Source organism: Eutrigla gurnardus (genome assembly GCF_963514095.1).
Source record: "Eutrigla gurnardus genome assembly, chromosome: 10".
In the NCBI taxonomy this organism is placed as follows: Eukaryota; Metazoa; Chordata; class Actinopteri; order Perciformes; family Triglidae; genus Eutrigla; species Eutrigla gurnardus.
The window spans coordinates 1,226,629-1,248,315 of record NC_139924.1 but is presented as its reverse complement, the minus strand read 5'-3'; the positions used below and the strand labels follow the sequence as shown (position 1 = coordinate 1,248,315).

Here is a 21,687-nt window from a genome sequence, read left to right as displayed (position 1 = left end):
CGTACTTGTACTAGTACTACTACTACTGCTACTACTAGCCTACTACTGATACTACCTCCACTACTTGTAGTAGTACTAGTACTACTATTACTACTACTACTTCTTCTACTAGCCTACTACTGATACTACTTCTAATACTTCTACTACTAGCCTACTACTGATACTTCCTCCACTACTTGTAGTAGTACTACTACTACTACTACTTCTTCTACTACTGATACTACGTCCACTACTTGAACTTGTACTAGTACTACTACTGATACTATGTCCACTACTTGTAATAGTACTACTACTACTACTACTAGCCTACTACTGATACTACCTACACTACTTGTAGTAGTACTAGTACTACTACTACGTCTACTACTGATACTACGTCCACTACTTGAACTTTTACTCGTACTACTACTCCTTTTGCTACTAGCCTACTACTGATACCATGTCCACTACTTGTACTAGTACTAGTACTACTTCTAGTTTACTACTGATACTAACTCCACTACTTGTAGTAGTACTAGGACTACTACTACTAGTACTTCTACTTCTACTACTACTAATACTACTAATACTTGTACTAATATTACTAGTACTAGTAGTACTTCTACTTCGACTACTTCTAATAATACTAATACTTGTACTAATATTACTAGTACTACTGCTAATACTACTGCTACTACTAATACTACTTTTACTAATAATACTAGTATTACTGCTACTACTACTACTACTGATACTACTCCGACTACTTCTATTAGTACCCTACTAATACTAAAAACAAAAAGAACATTCAAATATTAAAATGTTCAGCTCTTTATGGACATTTCAACATGTCTTCAACATTTTTTTGCCTTTCATATTCTTTTCAAATATTCAGGTTTTTCATATTTGTTCAGCTATTTAGCTTATTTCATACATTTGCAGATATTAAGCTTTCTTAATATTATTTTCAAATATTTAGCTTTTTTCATAATTTTGCACATGTTCAGCTTTTTCAAAATTCTCTTCAACTATTCAGCTTTTTGAAAATTCTCTTCAACTATTCAGCTTTTTCAAAATTCTCTTCAACTATTCAGCTTTTTGAATATTCTCTTCAACTATTCAGCTTTTTCAAACTTTTGCACATATTCAGCTTTTTTGAATATTCTCTTGAAATATTCAGCTTTTTTAATATTTTCTTCAAATACTCTGCTTTTTTAATATTTTCTTCAAATATTCAGCTTTTTTTTCAGTGTTGCTTCAGCATTAAAGCATTTCCACGTATTTCCGCAGGAAATGCATTTTCTAGTTATTATTCTTCTTCCGTACCTTTTTCAGTCGTCTCTATCTTCTGCATACTTTCAGCTACAAAAACCATTCAAGTATCAAAATGTTCAGCTTTTTCAGCTCTTTTGTGCTGATTTTCAACCTTTTTTCTACCTTTCATACTTTTTCATATATTCAGCCTTTTCCATATTTTTTTTCAATGCATTCCTATGGAGATCAGCCTAAAAACCTCTTTAACATCCTCCTCTTTGAACCCCGACTACTTTCACATACTTCCACCTACAGACTCCATTTAAACTTTAAACAACCTACAAGACTTTGAACAATAACACTATTACTCAGTGTTTTGATATCTTTTACAGTTTTTCTATAATCACAGTTTATGTTTTATGGTTTTTTCAGACCTCATCAGAGTTTATAATGGGTGTGTATTGCGTGTGCTAGAGTGGGTGACATCATCGCTTAGAGTGTGAGAGCAGCCAAACACACTTCAGCTTTTTTTTCTTTCCAAACTCCTCCCGGCCACAATTTTCACGTTACAGATGTGATATTTTCCAATTTTGTAGACAAACTTGTCCTGTCTCTCACAATGTGCTCAAAAACTCTGTGAGATTTACAGAATTTGAACTAGCAACCTCTAAGCGCGGCCACGTCGGTTTTTTCTCCAATGGGCTGCCATACAAATTGAGAAACAGATTTTCACAGAAACCTGAAAGCAGGGCCATTTCTAACTCGCCCTAGCGTCCACATTTCTGACACTAGGAAAAAATTAAAGTGATCAGTGTCTTCAGCAGAGTCTTGTGGTGCTAACGGTGCGAAAATTTTGGTGATAGGAGTCTCATTGTGAGCGTGAGAAGCTTTTGTTCAGAGCCTCCGCAAAGCCGAAATGGAGGAATAGAGACGGGCAGTTACACACACGCGTAGAGGGCTTTGATCTCTGTGGCTTTGATCTTTAGAAGTGACAGCAGGTGTGCTCTGATTGGCTGACAGGAGCAGCAGACAGGAGCAGTCGGTGGGTTTTGTAGTTTTTTTTGTCAAACATCTTCTGCTCAGATATACTTTCACCTAGAAACTCCATTTAAACTTTAAAATGTATACACAAGTCTGTCTATCTCTCTGTCTCACTCTCTGTCTGTCTGACTACTACTACTACTACTACTTCTACTACTAGCCTACTACTGATACTACGTCCACTGCTCGTACTTGTACTAGTACTACTACTACTGCTACTACTAGCCTACTACTGATACTACGTCCACTACTTGTACTTGTACTAGTACTACAACTGCTTCTACTACTAGCCTACTAGTGATACTACGTCCACTGCTCGTACTTGTACTAGTACTACTACTACTGCTACTACTAGCCTACTACTGATACTATGTCCACTACTTGTAATAGTACTACTACTAATACTACTAGTACTAGCCTACTACTGATACTACCTCCACTACTTGTAGTAGTACTAGTACTACTACTACTACTACTACTTCTTCTACTAGCCTACTACTGATACTACTTCTAATACTTCTACTACTAGCCTACTACTGATACTTCCTCCACTACTTGTAGTAGTACTACTACTACTTCTTCTACTACTGATACTACGCCCACTACTTGAACTTGTACTAGTACTACTACTGATACTATGTCCACTACTTGTAATAGTACTACTACTACTGCTACTAGCCTACTACTGATACTACCTCCACTACTTGTAGTAGTACTAGTACTACTACTACGTCTACTACTGATACTACCTCCACTACTTGTACTTGTACTAGTACTACTTCTAGTTTACTACTGATACTACCTCCACTACTTGTAGTAGTACTAGGACTACTACTACTAGTACTTCTACTTCTACTACTACTAATACTACTAATACTTGTACTAATATTACTAGTACTAGTAGTACTTCTACTTCTACTACTACTAATAATACTAATACTTGTACTAAAATTACTAGTACTACTGCTAATACTACTCCTACTACTAATACTACTTTTACTAATAATACTAGTATTACTGCTGCTACTACTACTACTACTGATACTACTCCTACTACTTCTATTAGTACCCTACTAATACTAAAAACAAAAAGAACATTCAAATATTTAAATGTTCAGCTCTTTATGGACATTTCAACATGTCTTCAACATTTTTTTGCCTTTCATATTCTTTTCAAATATTCAGGTTTTTCATATTTGTTCAGCTATTTAGCTTATTTCATACATTTGCAGATATTAAGCTTTCTTAATATTATTTTCAAATATTTAGCTTTTTTCATAATTTTGCACATGTTCAGCTTTTTCAAAATTCTCTTCAACTATTCAGCTTTTTGAAAATTCTCTTCAACTATTCAGCTTTTTCAAAATTCTCTTCAACTATTCAGCTTTTTGAATATTCTCTTCAACTATTCAGCTTTTTCAAACTTTTGCACATATTCAGCTTTTTGAATATTCTCTTCAACTATTCAGCTTTTTCAAACTTTTGCACATATTCAGCTTTTTTGAATATTCTCTTGAAATATTCAGCTTTTTTCATATTTTCTTCAAATACTCTGCTTTTTTAATATTTTCTTCAAATATTCAGCTTTTTTTTCAGTGTTGCTTCAGCATTAAAGCATTTCCACGTATTTCCGCAGGAAATGCATTTTCTAGTTATTATTCTTCTTCCGTACCTTTTTCAGTCGTCTCTATCTTCTGCATACTTTCAGCTACAAAAACCATTCAAGTATCAAAATGTTCAGCTTTTTCAGCTCTTTTGTGCTGATTTTCAACCTCTTTTCTACCTTTCATACTTTTTCATATATTCAGCCTTTTCCATATTTTTTTTCAATGCATTCCTATGGAGATCAGCCTAAAAACCTCTTTAACATCCTCCTCTTTGAACCCCGACTACTTTCACATACTTCCACCTACAGACTCCATTTAAACTTTAAACAACCTACAAGACTTTGAACAATAACACTATTACTCAGTGTTTTGATATCTTTTACAGTTTTTCTATAATCACAGTTTATGTTTTATGGTTTTTTCAGACTTCATCAGAGTTTATAATGGGTGTGTATTGCGTGTGCTAGAGTGGGTGACATCATCGCTTAGAGTGTGAGAGCAGCCCAACACACTTCAGCTTTTTTTTCTTTCCAAACTCCTCCCGGCCACAATTTTCACGTTACAGATGTGATATTTTCCAATTTTGTAGACAAACTTGTCCTGTCTCTCACAATGTGCTCAAAAACTCTGTGAGATTTACAGAATTTGAACTAGCAACCTCTAAGCGCGGCCACGTCGGTTTTTTCTCCAATGGGCTGCCATACAAATTGAGAAACAGATTTTCACAGAAACCTGAAAGCAGGGCCATTTCTAACTCGCCCTAGCGTCCACATTTCTGACACTAGGAAAAAATTAAAGTGATCAGTGTCTTCAGCAGAGTCTTGTGGCGCTAATGGTGCGAAAATTTTGGTGATAGGAGTCTCATTGTGAGCGTGAGAAGCTTTTGTTCGGAGCCTCCGCAAAGCCGAAATGGAGGAATAGAGACGGGCAGTTACACACACGCGTAGAGGGCTTTGATCTCTGTGGCTTTGATCTTTAGAAGTGACAGCAGGTGTGCTCTGATTGGCTGACAGGAGCAGCAGACAGGAGCAGTCGGTGGGATTTGTAGTTTTTTTTGTCAAACATCTTCTGCTCAGATATACTTTCACCTAGAAACTCCATTTAAACTTTAAAATGTATACACAAGTCTGTCTATCTCTCTCTGTCTCACTCTCTGTCTGTCTGACTACTACTACTACTACTTCTACTACTAGCCTACTACTGATACAACGTCCACTTCTCGTACTTGTACTAGTACTACTACTACTGCTACTACTAGCCTACTACTGATACTACCTCCACTACTTGTAGTAGTACTACTACTACTTCTTCTACTACTGATACTACGCCCACTACTTGAACTTGTACTAGTACTACTACTGATACTATGTCCACTACTTGTAATAGTACTACTACTACTGCTACTAGCCTACTACTGATACTACCTCCACTACTTGTAGTAGTACTAGTACTACTACTACGTCTACTACTGATACTACCTCCACTACTTGTACTTGTACTAGTACTAGTACTACTTCTAGTTTACTACTGATACTACCTCCACTACTTGTAGTAGTACTAGGACTACTACTACTAGTACTTCTACTTCTACTACTACTAATACTACTAATACTTGTACTAATATTACTAGTACTAGTAGTACTTCTACTTCTACTACTACTAATAATACTAATACTTGTACTAAAATTACTAGTACTACTGCTAATACTACTCCTACTACTAATACTACTTTTACTAATAATACTAGTATTACTGCTGCTACTACTACTACTACTGATACTACTCCTACTACTTCTATTAGTACCCTACTAATACTAAAAACAAAAAGAACATTCAAATATTTAAATGTTCAGCTCTTTATGGACATTTCAACATGTCTTCAACATTTTTTTGCCTTTCATATTCTTTTCAAATATTCAGGTTTTTCATATTTGTTCAGCTATTTAGCTTATTTCATACATTTGCAGATATTAAGCTTTCTTAATATTATTTTCAAATATTTAGCTTTTTTCATAATTTTGCACATGTTCAGCTTTTTCAAAATTCTCTTCAACTATTCAGCTTTTTGAAAATTCTCTTCAACTATTCAGCTTTTTCAAAATTCTCTTCAACTATTCAGCTTTTTGAATATTCTCTTCAACTATTCAGCTTTTTCAAACTTTTGCACATATTCAGCTTTTTGAATATTCTCTTCAACTATTCAGCTTTTTCAAACTTTTGCACATATTCAGCTTTTTTGAATATTCTCTTGAAATATTCAGCTTTTTTCATATTTTCTTCAAATACTCTGCTTTTTTAATATTTTCTTCAAATATTCAGCTTTTTTTTCAGTGTTGCTTCAGCATTAAAGCATTTCCACGTATTTCCGCAGGAAATGCATTTTCTAGTTATTATTCTTCTTCCGTACCTTTTTCAGTCGTCTCTATCTTCTGCATACTTTCAGCTACAAAAACCATTCAAGTATCAAAATGTTCAGCTTTTTCAGCTCTTTTGTGCTGATTTTCAACCTCTTTTCTACCTTTCATACTTTTTCATATATTCAGCCTTTTCCATATTTTTTTTCAATGCATTCCTATGGAGATCAGCCTAAAAACCTCTTTAACATCCTCCTCTTTGAACCCCGACTACTTTCACATACTTCCACCTACAGACTCCATTTAAACTTTAAACAACCTACAAGACTTTGAACAATAACACTATTACTCAGTGTTTTGATATCTTTTACAGTTTTTCTATAATCACAGTTTATGTTTTATGGTTTTTTCAGACTTCATCAGAGTTTATAATGGGTGTGTATTGCGTGTGCTAGAGTGGGTGACATCATCGCTTAGAGTGTGAGAGCAGCCCAACACACTTCAGCTTTTTTTTCTTTCCAAACTCCTCCCGGCCACAATTTTCACGTTACAGATGTGATATTTTCCAATTTTGTAGACAAACTTGTCCTGTCTCTCACAATGTGCTCAAAAACTCTGTGAGATTTACAGAATTTGAACTAGCAACCTCTAAGCGCGGCCACGTCGGTTTTTTCTCCAATGGGCTGCCATACAAATTGAGAAACAGATTTTCACAGAAACCTGAAAGCAGGGCCATTTCTAACTCGCCCTAGCGTCCACATTTCTGACACTAGGAAAAAATTAAAGTGATCAGTGTCTTCAGCAGAGTCTTGTGGCGCTAACGGTGTGAAAATTTTGGTGATAGGAGTCTCATTGTGAGCGTGAGAAGCTTTTGTTCGGAGCCTCCGCAAAGCCGAAATGGAGGAATAGAGACGGGCAGTTACACACACGCGTAGAGGGCTTTGATCTCTGTGGCTTTGATCTTTAGAAGTGACAGCAGGTGTGCTCTGATTGGCTGACAGGAGCAGCAGACAGGAGCAGTCGGTGGGATTTGTAGTTTTTTTTGTCAAACATCTTCTGCTCAGATATACTTTCACCTAGAAACTCCATTTAAACTTTAAAATGTATACACAAGTCTGTCTATCTCTCTCTGTCTCACTCTCTGTCTGTCTGACTACTACTACTACTACTTCTACTACTAGCCTACTACTGATACAACGTCCACTTCTCGTACTTGTACTAGTACTACTACTACTGCTACTACTAGCCTACTACTGATACTACCTCCACTACTTGTAGTAGTACTAGTACTACTACTACTACTACTACTACTTCTTCTACTAGCCTACTACTGATACTACTTCTAATACTTCTACTACTAGCCTACTACTGATACTTCCTCCACTACTTGTAGTAGTACTACTACTACTACTACTTCTTCTACTACTGATACTACGTCCACTACTTGAACTTGTACTAGTACTACTACTGATACTATGTCCACTACTTGTAATAGTACTACTACTACTACTACTAGCCTACTACTGATACTACCTACACTACTTGTAGTAGTACTAGTACTACTACTACGTCTACTACTGATACTACGTCCACTACTTGAACTTTTACTCGTACTACTACTCCTTTTGCTACTAGCCTACTACTGATACCATGTCCACTACTTGTACTAGTACTAGTACTACTTCTAGTTTACTACTGATACTAACTCCACTACTTGTAGTAGTACTAGGACTACTACTACTAGTACTTCTACTTCTACTACTACTAATACTACTAATACTTGTACTAATATTACTAGTACTAGTAGTACTTCTACTTCGACTACTTCTAATAATACTAATACTTGTACTAATATTACTAGTACTACTGCTAATACTACTGCTACTACTAATACTACTTTTACTAATAATACTAGTATTACTGCTACTACTACTACTACTGATACTACTCCGACTACTTCTATTAGTACCCTACTAATACTAAAAACAAAAAGAACATTCAAATATTAAAATGTTCAGCTCTTTATGGACATTTCAACATGTCTTCAACATTTTTTTGCCTTTCATATTCTTTTCAAATATTCAGGTTTTTCATATTTGTTCAGCTATTTAGCTTATTTCATACATTTGCAGATATTAAGCTTTCTTAATATTATTTTCAAATATTTAGCTTTTTTCATAATTTTGCACATGTTCAGCTTTTTCAAAATTCTCTTCAACTATTCAGCTTTTTGAAAATTCTCTTCAACTATTCAGCTTTTTCAAAATTCTCTTCAACTATTCAGCTTTTTGAATATTCTCTTCAACTATTCAGCTTTTTCAAACTTTTGCACATATTCAGCTTTTTTGAATATTCTCTTGAAATATTCAGCTTTTTTAATATTTTCTTCAAATACTCTGCTTTTTTAATATTTTCTTCAAATATTCAGCTTTTTTTTCAGTGTTGCTTCAGCATTAAAGCATTTCCACGTATTTCCGCAGGAAATGCATTTTCTAGTTATTATTCTTCTTCCGTACCTTTTTCAGTCGTCTCTATCTTCTGCATACTTTCAGCTACAAAAACCATTCAAGTATCAAAATGTTCAGCTTTTTCAGCTCTTTTGTGCTGATTTTCAACCTTTTTTCTACCTTTCATACTTTTTCATATATTCAGCCTTTTCCATATTTTTTTTCAATGCATTCCTATGGAGATCAGCCTAAAAACCTCTTTAACATCCTCCTCTTTGAACTCCGAATACTTTCACATACTTCCACCTACAGACTCCATTTAAACTTTAAACAACCTACAAGACTTTGAACTATAACACTATTACTCAGTGTTTTGATATCTTTTACAGTTTTTCTATAATCACAGTTTATGTTTGATGGTTTTTTAAGACCTGATCAGAGTTTACAATGGGTGTGTATTGCGCCTGCTAGAGTGCGTGACATCATCGTTAGAGTGTGAGAGCTCCTCGTCATACTTCAGATTATTTTCCTTTCCAAACTCCTCCCGGCCACAATTTTCACTCTACACACGTGATCTTTTCCAATTTGTAGACAAACTTGTCCTGTCTCTCACAATGTGCTCAAAATCTCTGTGAGATTTACAGAATTTGAACTAGCAACCTCTAAGTGCGGCCAAGTCCTTTTTTTCTCCTCATCCGCTCCAATGTTAATTGAGAAGCAGATTTTCAAAGAAACCTGATATGAACAGCATTTCTAACTCGCCCTAGCGTCCACATTTCTGACACTAGGAAAAAATAAAAGTCATCAGTGTCTTCAGCAGAGTCTTGTGGCGCTAACGGTGCGAAAATTTTGGCAATACGACTTTCGGTGTGAGCGTGAGAAGCTTTTGTTCGGACCCTCCGAAATGGAGGAATAGAGACAGGCTCTAGACAGTTACACAGGCGCGTAGATGGCTTTGATCTCTGTGGCTTTGATCTTGAGAGTGACAGCAGGTGTGCTCTGATTGGCAGACGGGAGCAGTCAGTGGGATTTGTAGTTTTTTTTGTCAAACATCGTCTGCTCAAACATACTTTCACCTAGAAACTCCATTTAAACTTTAAAATGTATACACAAGTCTGTCTATCTCTCTCTGTCTCACTCTCTGTCTGTCTGACTACTACTACTACTACTTCTACTACTAGCCTACTACTGATACTACGTCCACTGCTTGTACTTGTACTAGTACTACTACTACTAGCCTACTACTGATACTATGTCCACTACTTGTAATAGTACTACTACTAATACTACTAGTACTAGCCTACTACTGATACTACCTCCACTAGTACTATGTCCACTACTTGTAATAGTACTACTACTAATACTACTAGTACTAGCCTACTACTGATACTACCTCCACTACTTGTAGTAGTACTACTACTACTACTACTTCTTCTACTACTGATACTACGTCCACTACTTGAACTTGTACTAGTACTACTACTGATACTATGTCCACTACTTGTAATAGTACTACTAGTACTACTACTAGCCTACTACTGATACTACCTCCACTACTTGTAGTAGTACTAGTACTACTACTACGTCTACTACTGATACTACGTCCACTACTTGAACTTTTACTCGTACTACTACTCCTTTTGCTACTAGCCTACTACTGATACCATGTCCACTACTTGTACTTGTACTAGTACTAGTACTACTTCTAGTTTACTACTGATACTACCTCCACTACTTGTAGTAGTACTAGGACTACTACTACTAGTACTTCTACTTCTACTACTACTAATACTACTAATACTTGTACTAATATTACTAGTACTAGTAGTACTTCTACTTCTACTACTACTAATAATACTAATACTTGTACTAATATTACTAGTACTACTGCTAATACTACTGCTACTACTAATACTACTTTTACTAATAATACTAGTATTACTGCTACTACTACTACTACTGATACTACTCCTACTACTTCTATTAATACCCTACTAATACTAAAAACAAAAAGAGCATTCAAATATTAAAATGTTCAGCTCTTTATGGACATTTCAACATGTCTTCAACATTTTTTTGCCTTTCATATTCTTTTCAAATATTCAGGTTTTTCATATTTGTTCAGCTATTTAGCTTATTTCATACATTTGCAGATATTAAGCTTTCTTAATATTATTTTCAAATATTTAGCTTTTTTCATAATTTTGCACATGTTCAGCTTTTTCAAAATTCTCTTCAACTATTCAGCTTTTTGAATATTCTCTTCAACTATTCAGCTTTTTCAAAATTCCCTTCAACTATTCAGCTTTTTGAATATTCTCTTCAACTATTCAGCTTTTTCAAACTTTTGCACATATTCAGCTTTTTTAATATTCTCTTCAGCTATTCAGCTTTTTCTAACTTTTGCACATATTCAGCTTTTTGAATATTCTCTTCAACTATTCAGCTTTTTCAAACTTTTGCACATATTCAGCTTTTTTGAATATTCTCTTGACATATTCAGCTTTTTTAATATTTTCTTCAAATACTCTGCTTTTTTAATATTTTCTTCAAATATTCAGCTTTTTTTTCAGTGTTGCTTCAGCATTAAAGCATTTCCACGTATTTCCGCAGAAAATGCATTTTCTAGTTTTTTTTATTTTTATTTTTCTTCTTCCGTACATTTTTCAGTCGCCTCTAGCTTCTGCATACTTTCAGCTACAAAAACCATTCAACTATCAAAATGTTCAGCCTTTTCAGCTCTTTTATGCTCACCTTCAACCTTTTTTCTACCTTTCATACTTTTTCATATATTCAGCCTTTTCCATATTTTTTTTTCAATGCATTCCTATGGAGATCAGCATAAAAACCTCTTTAACATCCTCCCTTTTGAACTCCGAATACTTTCACATACTTCCACCTACAGACTCCATTTAAACTTTAAACAACCTACAAGACTTTGAACTATAACACTATTACTCAGTGTTTTGATATCTTTTACAGTTTTTCTATAATCACAGTTTATGTTTTATGGTTTTTTCAGACCTCATCAGAGTTTATAATGGGTGTGTATTGCACGTGCTAGAGTGGGTGACATCATCGCTTAGAGTGTGAGAGCAGCCCAACACACTTCAGCTTTTTTTTCTTTCCAAACTCCTCCCGGCCACAATTTTCACGTTACAGATGTGATATTTTCCAATTTTGTAGACAAACTTGTCCTGTCTCTCAAAATGTGCTCAAAAACTCTGTGAGATTTACAGAATTTGAACTAGCAACCTCTAAGCGCGGCCACGTCGGTTTTTTCTCCCAATGGGCTGCCATACAAATTGAGAAACAGATTTTCACAGAAACCTGAAAGCAGGGCCATTTCTAACTCGCCCTAGCGTCCACATTTCTGACACTAGGAAAAAATTAAAGTGATCATTGTCTACAGCAGAGTCTTGTGGCACTAACGGTGCGAACATTTTGGCGATAGGAGTTTCGGTGTGAGCGTGGCAAGCTTTTGTTCGGACCCTCCGCAGAGGGGGAATGGAGCGATAGAAAGAAGCAGAGAGAGGCTCCAAAGCAGTCATACACACGCAGCAAGGGCCGTTGCCATGGTGACAGCACTGTGGGGCACTGATCTTCATAACTGACAGCAGGTGTGCTCTGATTGGTGGACAGGAAGGTGCAGTCCGTGGGAAATGTAGTCCATCGTCAACTCAGCCATACTTTCACCTAGAAACTACATTTAAAATTTAAAATGGAGACTATCTGTCTCTGTCTCACTCAGAAGTGATAGCAGGTGCGCTCTGATTGGCAGAGTTGTAGTTTTTCAAACAATACATAGTACCTACTACTTGTCAGTACTTGAGTCTTGGTAGTATTCGGTAGTACTCGGTAGTACTCGGTAGTACTCGGTAGTACTCGGTAGTACTTGAGTGACAGCTGAGTTCAGTGACATGTACTGGGAAACTGTTTGACAATACATTGTACCTAGTAGTTCTCAGTACTTGAGACTCAGTAGTACTCGGTAGTACTTGGTAGTACTCTGTAGTACTCGCTAGTACTCGCTAGTACTCGGTAGTACTTGAGTGACAGCTGAGTTCAGTGACCTGTACAGGGAAACAGTTGAGTGCTTTGCACTCAACTGTTTCTGTTTTTGACAATACATTGTACCTAGTAGTTCTCAGTACTTGAGACTCAGTAGTACTCGGTAGTACTTGGTAGTACTCGGTAGTACTTGAGTGACAGCTGAGTTCAATGACATGTACTGGGAAACAGTTGAGTGCGAAGCACTCAACTGTTTGACAATACATTGTACCTAGTAGTTCTCAGTACTTGAGTCTCAGTACTACTCGCTAGTACTCGCTAGTACTCGGTAGTACTCGCTAGTACTCGGTAGTACTTGAGTGGCAGCTGAGTTCAGTGACATGTACTGGGAAACAGTTGAGTGCTTCGCACTCAACTGTTTGACAATACATTGTACCTAGTAGTTCTCAGTACTTGAGACTCAGTAGTACTCAGTAGTACTTGGTAGTACTCGGTAGTACTCGCTAGTACTCGCTAGTACTCGGTAGTACTCGGTAGTTCTTGAGTGACAGCTGAGTTCAGGGCATACTTTCACCTAGAAACTCCATTTAAACTTTAAAATGGAGACACAAGTGGAGTGCTCTGATTGGTGGACAGGAATGTACTAAAATCTACATTTAGTAGTGGGAAATGTAGTTTTTTTAGTCAAACGCCTTCAGCTCGGGGATACTTTCACCTAGAAACTCCATTTAAACTTTAAAATGGAGACACGAGTGGTGTGCTCTGATTGGTGGACAGGAATGTACTAAAAACTACATTTAGTAGTGGGAAATGTAGTTTTTTTAGTCAAACGTCGTCTGCTCGGGCATACTTTCACTTAGAAACTCCATTTAAACTTTACAATGGAGACACGAGTGGTGTGCTCTAATTGGTGGACAGGAATGTACTAAAAACTACATTTAGTAGTGGGAAATGTATTTTTTTTTTTGTCAAACGTTGTCTGCTCGGGCAAACTTTCACCTAGAAACTCCGTTTAAACTTTAAAATGGAGACACGAGTGGTGTGCTCTGATTGGTGGACAGGAAGGAGCAGTCAGTGGGAAATGTAGTTTTTTTAGTCAAACGTCTTCTACTCAGTCACACTTTCACCTAGAAAGGTTGTGCCAGCCTCAGTGTCACTCAAGCTCTGGCATGTACTGGCAAATGTTTGACAATACATAGTACCTAGTAGCTCTCAGTACTTGAGTCTCAGTAGTACTCGGTAGTACTCGGTAGTACTTGAGTGACAGCTGAGTTCGGTGACATGTACTGGCAAACAGTTAAGTGCGAAGTATTTGTAGTTGTATTTGCCTCTAAAACAACTCCGTCTCGTTTGAAATCTCGAAGAATCTCATCGTAATGTATATACACTCCGGCAGTAGCCCCCGTGGCCCTTTCAAAATTTCCCGGCGGGGGAATTTTCTAGTTTATATTATTGTTTATTTCACCAGTTCTACAACTACTACTAATAAAACCAACATTTTTTTAATGTTTTTTTTACATAACAGCCTTCTGTAATGAGACTCTGCATAACTATCATATCTGCAGGTCACAGTCTGACCTTTCTGAGCTGCTGCGCTCTCACCCTCAAGCCCCCTCCCCCCATGTAACATACCGCTGGAATCATAAGCTCATTGGCTATAAGACCTGTCAGTCAAAAATGTACTCCTCTGCCTATTGGCTCTCTGCCTGGGGATTCTCGTGGTTGGTCAGCCGAGAGCCAGTGACGCACTGGCTCTCTTGATGGACAGATTGTTCAGCCAATTCGGATCGCAGAATCGTGGAAGGGGGCTTGTTTTGTCGCCAAGAAGCCGCCGTACACGGAAATAGCAAAGCTTTGTTGTTCGCCCGTCATCGAAGAGCGATAACTAGCTATAAACAATCTTTTGTTCAGAAACTCACAACGTCAACACATGGCGTGTTATGGATGACTACCGGAGTTAGCGTGCTCGTGGGACTAAACGAAGTGGCTACTTTTGTTCGTTGGACTCTTAACTTTCTCTGGATATAAGGATTAGCATGCTACATGTTGTTTTTGGACTTCCAGACAGCTCGAAAGGTAAGGAACGTTTGGCTTGTTGTTGTTATTTTTCTGTGCACTCCTTGCACACATGCTGTGTTTGCTTTTGATGTGTTTTCCGTGAGCCTAAAACGGCTTACTTTGTTCGATTCGCGAGACTCGTAGCTTTCAACTGAAGTGTAATATGACACAGACGCATTTAAAATAATGAATGCGATTAAACGGAATGAATGCGAAACTAGTGCAAAACGGCCCGACCTCGGGCCTGACTAAAGATCAGGTCAACAGTGCTATGATCAGTGCTATAGGTAAGAACATCCATCCATCCATCCATCCATTGTTTACCACTTATCCTGTATTCAGGGTCACGGGGGGGCTGGAGCCGATCCCAGCTGTCATTGGGTGAAGGCAGGGTACACCCTGGACGGGACGCCAGTCCATTGCAGGACCAAGGTAGAGACCGACAACAATTCACACCGACGGGCAATTTAGAGTCATCAATTAACCTATCCCCATCCTGCATGTCTTTGGACTGTGGGAGGAAGCCGGAGAACCTGGAGAGAACCCACACACGGGGAGAACATGCAAACTCCACACAGAAGGAACCCGGACCCGACCCAGGAAACGAGCCCAGGACCCTCTCTCTGTGAGGCGACAGTGCTACCCACTACACCACTGTGCAGCCCAGGTAATAACATAGAAGTGCCTTTTTTTGGGGGGGGGGTTGTTAGAGGGTCATGCTATGCAGTGTCGAGGTGAAGTCTGAACAGGTGAGTCTTGAACCTTTTTTGGAAGATGGCAAGTGACTCTGCTGTCCTGACATCGGTCGGGAGTTCGTTCCACCACTGAGGCGCCAGAACAGAGAAGAGTCGGGACTTTGCTGAGCGACATTTGTTTGATTACATTTGTTGCATCCTTTGTGAGGAACGGCCGAATCCTGCGGATATTGTAGAGGGCAAATCTGCAGGATCGGGCCACAGTAGTGATGTTGGGGGTGCAGGATAGTTGATCATCGAGGATTACACCCAGGTTCCTCGCAGTTGACGACGGCAATACTGTGATGCCCTCGCCAGTGACCGACAGGTCCATGCGAGGACAGTCTTTCCCCAGGATGAAGAGGAGTTCGGTTTTATTCAGGTTAAGCTTGAGGTGATGTGCAGTTGTCCAGACAGAGATGTCCGTCAGACTTTTCGAGATGCGAGTTGCAATGTGAGTGTCAGAGGTTGGGGGAAATGAGAGGAATAGCTGGGTGTCATCTGCGTAACAATGGTAGGAGAATCCATGTCATGTGATTACAGAGCCTATGATCTGGTGTATAGTGAGAACAGAAGCGGTCCTAATAAGGACACCCGTGTCCAGAGAACAGGGTTTGGACATAGAGCCATTCCATGTGACCTGAAAGATGCGATTTGACAGGTATGATGTGAACCAGGGGTGGAACCCAAGGGCCTGGGCTGCACGAGATTTCTGTCTAAAAGCCTATTTTTCTCGCCACTGTCGCTGTAACGCTTGCCCCTGGTTGTTGTTGGGACTTTGAAATGGTGTTGACTCTTGAAATTTTGAGCGTATTCTAGTCCTGCTCAATGTGTTAAGTGTCCTGAGATGACTTCTGTTGTGATTTGACACTATAAATAAAATTGAATTGAATTGAATTGAACCAGGTTAGAGCAGAGTCAATGATGCAAAGTTCAGCCAGGGTGGAGAGGAGGATTTGGTGGTTGACTGTTGTAACGCGCAGCCTTGTCCTGGGCTGAACATTAACTCTCCAAGGGGTTCATGGAAAAATAGACTTCATGTAAAAATTAAACAAACGAAACGCCACCGTGGTGCAATTTAACGTAAAGATCCACGTCACTTTTAATTTAGACGGGCTTTCCCAGCTCGGCCGCTCTGAGCGCAAAATGATCACCAAAATAAATAAATTACATACAAGGCACGCAAAAAACCCCGGTCTTTCCACTTTGTAAATTAAGTAAATAACCCCCCCCAAACGAAATATCACTTATTGAACCGAATGGTTCACGATAAATATGTCCACAAGTCGCAAACTTTCCGATACTCAGGAACCATACAACGCCGAGCGGCTCGGGCGCCGGAGGAAAAACAAACAAACAAAAGGAGTCAGTCTCACCCCGTTTACCCGCGGTCCTTTGTGTCAGTCCACCGGGAACAGAGTCAACCAGGAGGGAAACTCAACTGGCCTCCGCCTGACCAGGAGGGAAACTCGACTGGACTCCGCCGGACCAGGAGGGAAACTCTACTGGCGGCTCCGTTCGCTTAGTCCGTGCCTCGGCTCCGTCCGATACAACGCAGTCTAAGTTACGCCGCTCTCCCCCCTCTACCGCCAGCCGTCCACCATCTCCTCCGACCATCACCAGGTGTCCTCCTCTACCTGGTCCACGTCACATCCTCCCTTTATCCCCTCGGCCCACAAATTTTGCTATTCTTATTTTTAATAATTTCAAGGCACCCACACTACCCATTTAGTTTACAGACTACATCTCACATCAGGCAACCAAGTGCACTTTTCTTTTAAACCTTTGTTTGCACACTGTACATTTTATTTCATGTCAAGGTGACGCTGTCACACTGTGTCGAATGCAGCAGATAGGTCGAGGAGAATGAGAACGGAGGAGTGGGATGAGGCTCTGGTGTCTCGCAGGGACTCGGTCACTGTGAGGAGGGCCATCTCAGTGGAATGAGCAGTCCTGAATCCTGATTGATTAGGGTCAAGGAGGTTGTTCTGTGAGAGATAGGATGACAGTTGGTTGTAGGCGGCACGTTCCAGGGTTTTAGAGAGGAATGAAAGAAGAGATACAGGTCTGTAGCTTAGGATTGTCAGCAGCGTCTAGGTTTGTGTTTTTTTTAGGAGGGGCTTCACTGTAGCCGTCTTAAAAGCCACTGGAATGACACCTGAGGTGAGGGAGGAGTTGATCAGGGTGGTGAGGACTGGCAAGAGATGGTGAGATGTCCTGGAGAAGAGAGGAGGGAATCGGGTCAAGGGAGCAGGTGGTGGCACGGTTAGACGTAACAAGTGCATGAATGTCTTCAGAGGTGAGAGGGCTAAAGCTGATAAGGCCATCAGAGCTGAGAGTTAGTGGAGATGTTTTCTGGGAGGTTATAGGAGTGGATGAGGAGCTGATGTCATTTACTCTCTTGGTAAAGTAAGTTGCAAAGTCATCAGCAGTGAGGGAGGACGGAGGGGAGGGGTAGGAGGGGTGAGGAGGGAGGAGAACATGGAGAAGAGTTTCCTGGGGTTGGAGGCAGAAGAGTTGATCTTTGCCAAGTAGAAGGCAGATTTAGCTGCCGAAACAGTTGAGGTGAAGTCAGAGGAGGTGGTGGTAGTGAGCAAAGTCTTCATTCTGGCCCGATTTCTTCCATTTTCTCTCTGCCGCTCACAACAATGATCTGTTGGTTCGCAGAAGTTCAGGCAGCCAGGGAGGAGAGGGAGATGATCGCGCTGGTCGTGAGGTGGGGGGACAGAGAGTGTCCAAGTCCAGTGTCCTCCTCTTCATCCCAGGGAAAGACTGCCCTCGCATGGCCCTGTCGGTCACTGTCGAGGGCATCACAGTATTGCCGTCGTCAACTGCGAGGAACCTGGGTGTAATCCTCGATGACCAACTATCCTGCACCCCCAACATCACTGCTGTGGCCGGATCCTGCAGATTTGCCCTCTACAATATCCGCAGGATTCGGACCTTCCTCACAAAGGATGCAACGCAACTCCTGGTCCAAGCACTGGTCATCTCCCGCCTTGACTACTGCAACTCTCTCCTGGCTGGACTCCCAGCCTCTGCTATTAAACCATTGCAGCGTATCCAGAACGCTGCAGCACTCCTTATCTTCAATCTACCCAAATTCTCCCATGTGACCCCCCTCCTCCGTGACCTCCACTGGCTCCCTGTTGCAGCACGCATCCAATTCAAGACGATGACACTGGCCTTCAGGGCCATCAATGGAACGGCACCCATCTACCTTCAAACACTGGTCAAACCTCATGCCCCGAAGCGAGCACTTCGCTCCTCTACTTCAGCTGGCCGGCTGGTACCACCATCGCTGAAATCAAACAAATGTCGCTCAGCAAAGTCCAGACTCTTCTCTGTTCTGGCGCCTCAGTGGTGGAACGAACTCCCGACTAATGTCAGGACAGCAGAGTAATTTGCCATCTTCCAAAAAAGGCTCAAGACTCACCTGTTCAGACTTCACCTCGACTCAACATAGCATGACCCACTAACACCCCCCCCCACAAAAAAAAAAACCTTACCTATAGCACTCTGATCATAGCATCATAGCACTGTTGCTCTTGAGGTACTACTTTACTCAGATGAGGACCTAACACTTGTTCTATTTTTAGCTCTTACTTTATCGGCAATGATACGTTGTGGTTTCTTTGTTTCCTTCTTTTGACAAATGTACTTATTGTAAGTCGCTTTGTACAAAAGCGTCTGCTAAATGACCTAAATGTAAATGTGTCCAGAGCATGTTTGACTTCCTGGCAGACAAGATTAATGAGATGTCTGTGCCAAACTTGGTTATTGTGACTAAAGGAACCAAAGCGCTCAGCAATCACAAAGTGAGTCTGCTTGAACTAAACAACTGTCCTCACGAGGAGGCAGACAGCCACATCTTTGTCCATGCCAGATACACTGCATCACGGGGGAGCAAATCTATCATGGTCTAAGCCAATGACAGCTGTCCTTGTAATTGGCCTAAGTATGTTCCCAATTCTACAAGGCATAGGTCTGGAGAAGCTGTGGCTCGCATTTGGCCAAGGTCAGAGCCTTCGGTGGATAGGTATTCACAACCTGTACAACAATGTTGGTGCAAAGATGGCTAAAGGCATGCTATTCTTCCATGCATTTACAGGTTGTGATATTTTCTCAGCCTTCAGAAACAAAGGAAAGCAAACAGCCTGGCAAATATGGAATATATTTCCTGAAGCCACCGCAGTCTTTTCTAAACTGAGCAAGTACCCAGCAACCATCAAGCATGCTGACATGAAGAGTCTGGATAGGTTTGTGGTACTCATGTATGACAGGTCAAGCACTCTAGACAGTGTAGATGAGGCCAGACTTGACCTATTTGCCAGAAAACAGAGACCTTATCAAGCCATCCCTCCAACCAGAGCAGCTCGCTCCAACACACCAAACATCTCAGGCAGGTGTATGGGCTCAGGCAATTCTGCGCCAGCCAGAAGCAGAAAGTCCTGCTGACTGGGGTTGGGAAAAGGTTGGTGAGGAATGGAAAGTCTTTTGGACAGCCATCTCTCCCATTGTAAAGAGTTGTGAACAACTCACTAAATGTGGCTGCAAGTCTGCCTGCCATGGCAGATGCAAATGCTACAGGCTTGGGCTGGCATGTACAGCTTTATGCAGCTGCAAATGTGAGGTGTAAGTAGCCTCTGGAATGGCCGCTTGTTATTTTTTGTTTATTTTATTATTTATTATTTATTTAGTTTTTAGTTTTTAATGTCAGTGTCAACATCATGACCACATATTAAAAACATTGGGCACTGAAAGTGTCTAACTCCTATTCGACCACTGGGGAAAATGTCACGGGGTCAAGGAAAGGCGATAGGAGAACTGAGAAGGATTTAGGAAAGGTTGACCACGGTGTTTAGAGAATCCGGACTTTCACTAAGCTGTGTCATTATAACGCGGCCGCTGATAATTGACAGCTGATGAACCATTCACACTCACATTCACACCTACGGGCAATTTAGAGTCACCAATTAACCTATCCCCATCCTGCATGTCTTTGGACTGTGGGAGGAAGCCGGAGAACCCGGAGAGAACCCACGCTTACACGGGGAGAACATGCAAACTCCACACAGAAGGAATCGAACCCGGAACCCTCTTGCTGTGAGGCGAGAGTGCTACCCACTACACCACCGTGCAGCCCCAGATTTGTAACATGATTGAAATAAATAAAAAATACCATTAAATTATTATCACTGTCCACACGCATTTAGCAACACAATTCCAATTACTATATGTTTACATGAAAGTAATTGTTGTGTTACTGTTTGTGTACAGCGCGCAAACTTTATGCACATTCTCCGTCTCCTCTTCTCCATTTTTAGTGTATTTTTGTAGCAGAAACAGCGCCACACATAGGCCTGGTGTATGTACTACAGCGTGCTGAGTAATTTACAATGGATGAAGATTTCATAACAACAAACAACGGATGAAAGCAGTCGTGATGATGTAGCTATCCTAAGTGACAGCAACATCAGGAAGAATGAACGTGAAAAGCACTCAGTGGGTGTCACCCCCAAACTGGGACAGCAATAAGCATTGCTTTATTTTGCCGTAAAGATTTCTATCCAGATTTTATCATTAAGATTTGAGAAGGTAGTAAAAAAAAAAAAAAAAGTTACCAGTAATCAACATGTAGTAGAAGTATTAGCAAAATGTGTGAAAAGTAATAGTACTAATTATAAAGATATGAAGTTATGTTTGTTGAGAAGTAATGATTGAGTTGCATGTTGTAATGGTAGCAAACATGGACTCAATAGAAATCAACATAAACTACCTGGGGCCCGTTGCAGAAAGCAGGCTCAACCAACTCTGAACCTAACCCTGAACTCTGAGTTGACTAACTCTGAGATCGGCAACTCTGAGTTTTCAGTTCCAGGACAGTTGTTCTGAGTTAGTTCAATCAACTCTGAGTATGTAAACTCTGAGTTACGCGTGTGGCGCCCGACTCTACAAAGCCATCATCAATGGAGCTCCGATACTACAATTCACCATGGCAACCGGGAGAGATTTATTAGATATTACTGAGTGTTTATGTAGAAAACGAGCTCATCCTTAGAAAGCCGACCAACGTAACTGCATCAAAGTAGAGATAGTTGGCGTGGCGGACATTTACAGCCCGATTGATCTAAATGTCCGCGATATGAAATGTTGGAAATGTCGGAGAATATTGTTTAGATATGTGATTGGTAGGAAAACC

The 21,687-nt window shown here is 40.0% G+C and overlaps 1 long non-coding RNA gene across 1 annotated transcript in view; it reads left to right on the top strand.

Moving 5' to 3' along the window:
- LOC311020139 overlaps positions 1–21,687 on the top strand; it is a 452,545-nt gene that overhangs the window by 125,755 nt on the left and 305,103 nt on the right. The gene's annotated exons all lie outside the window — the stretch shown is intronic.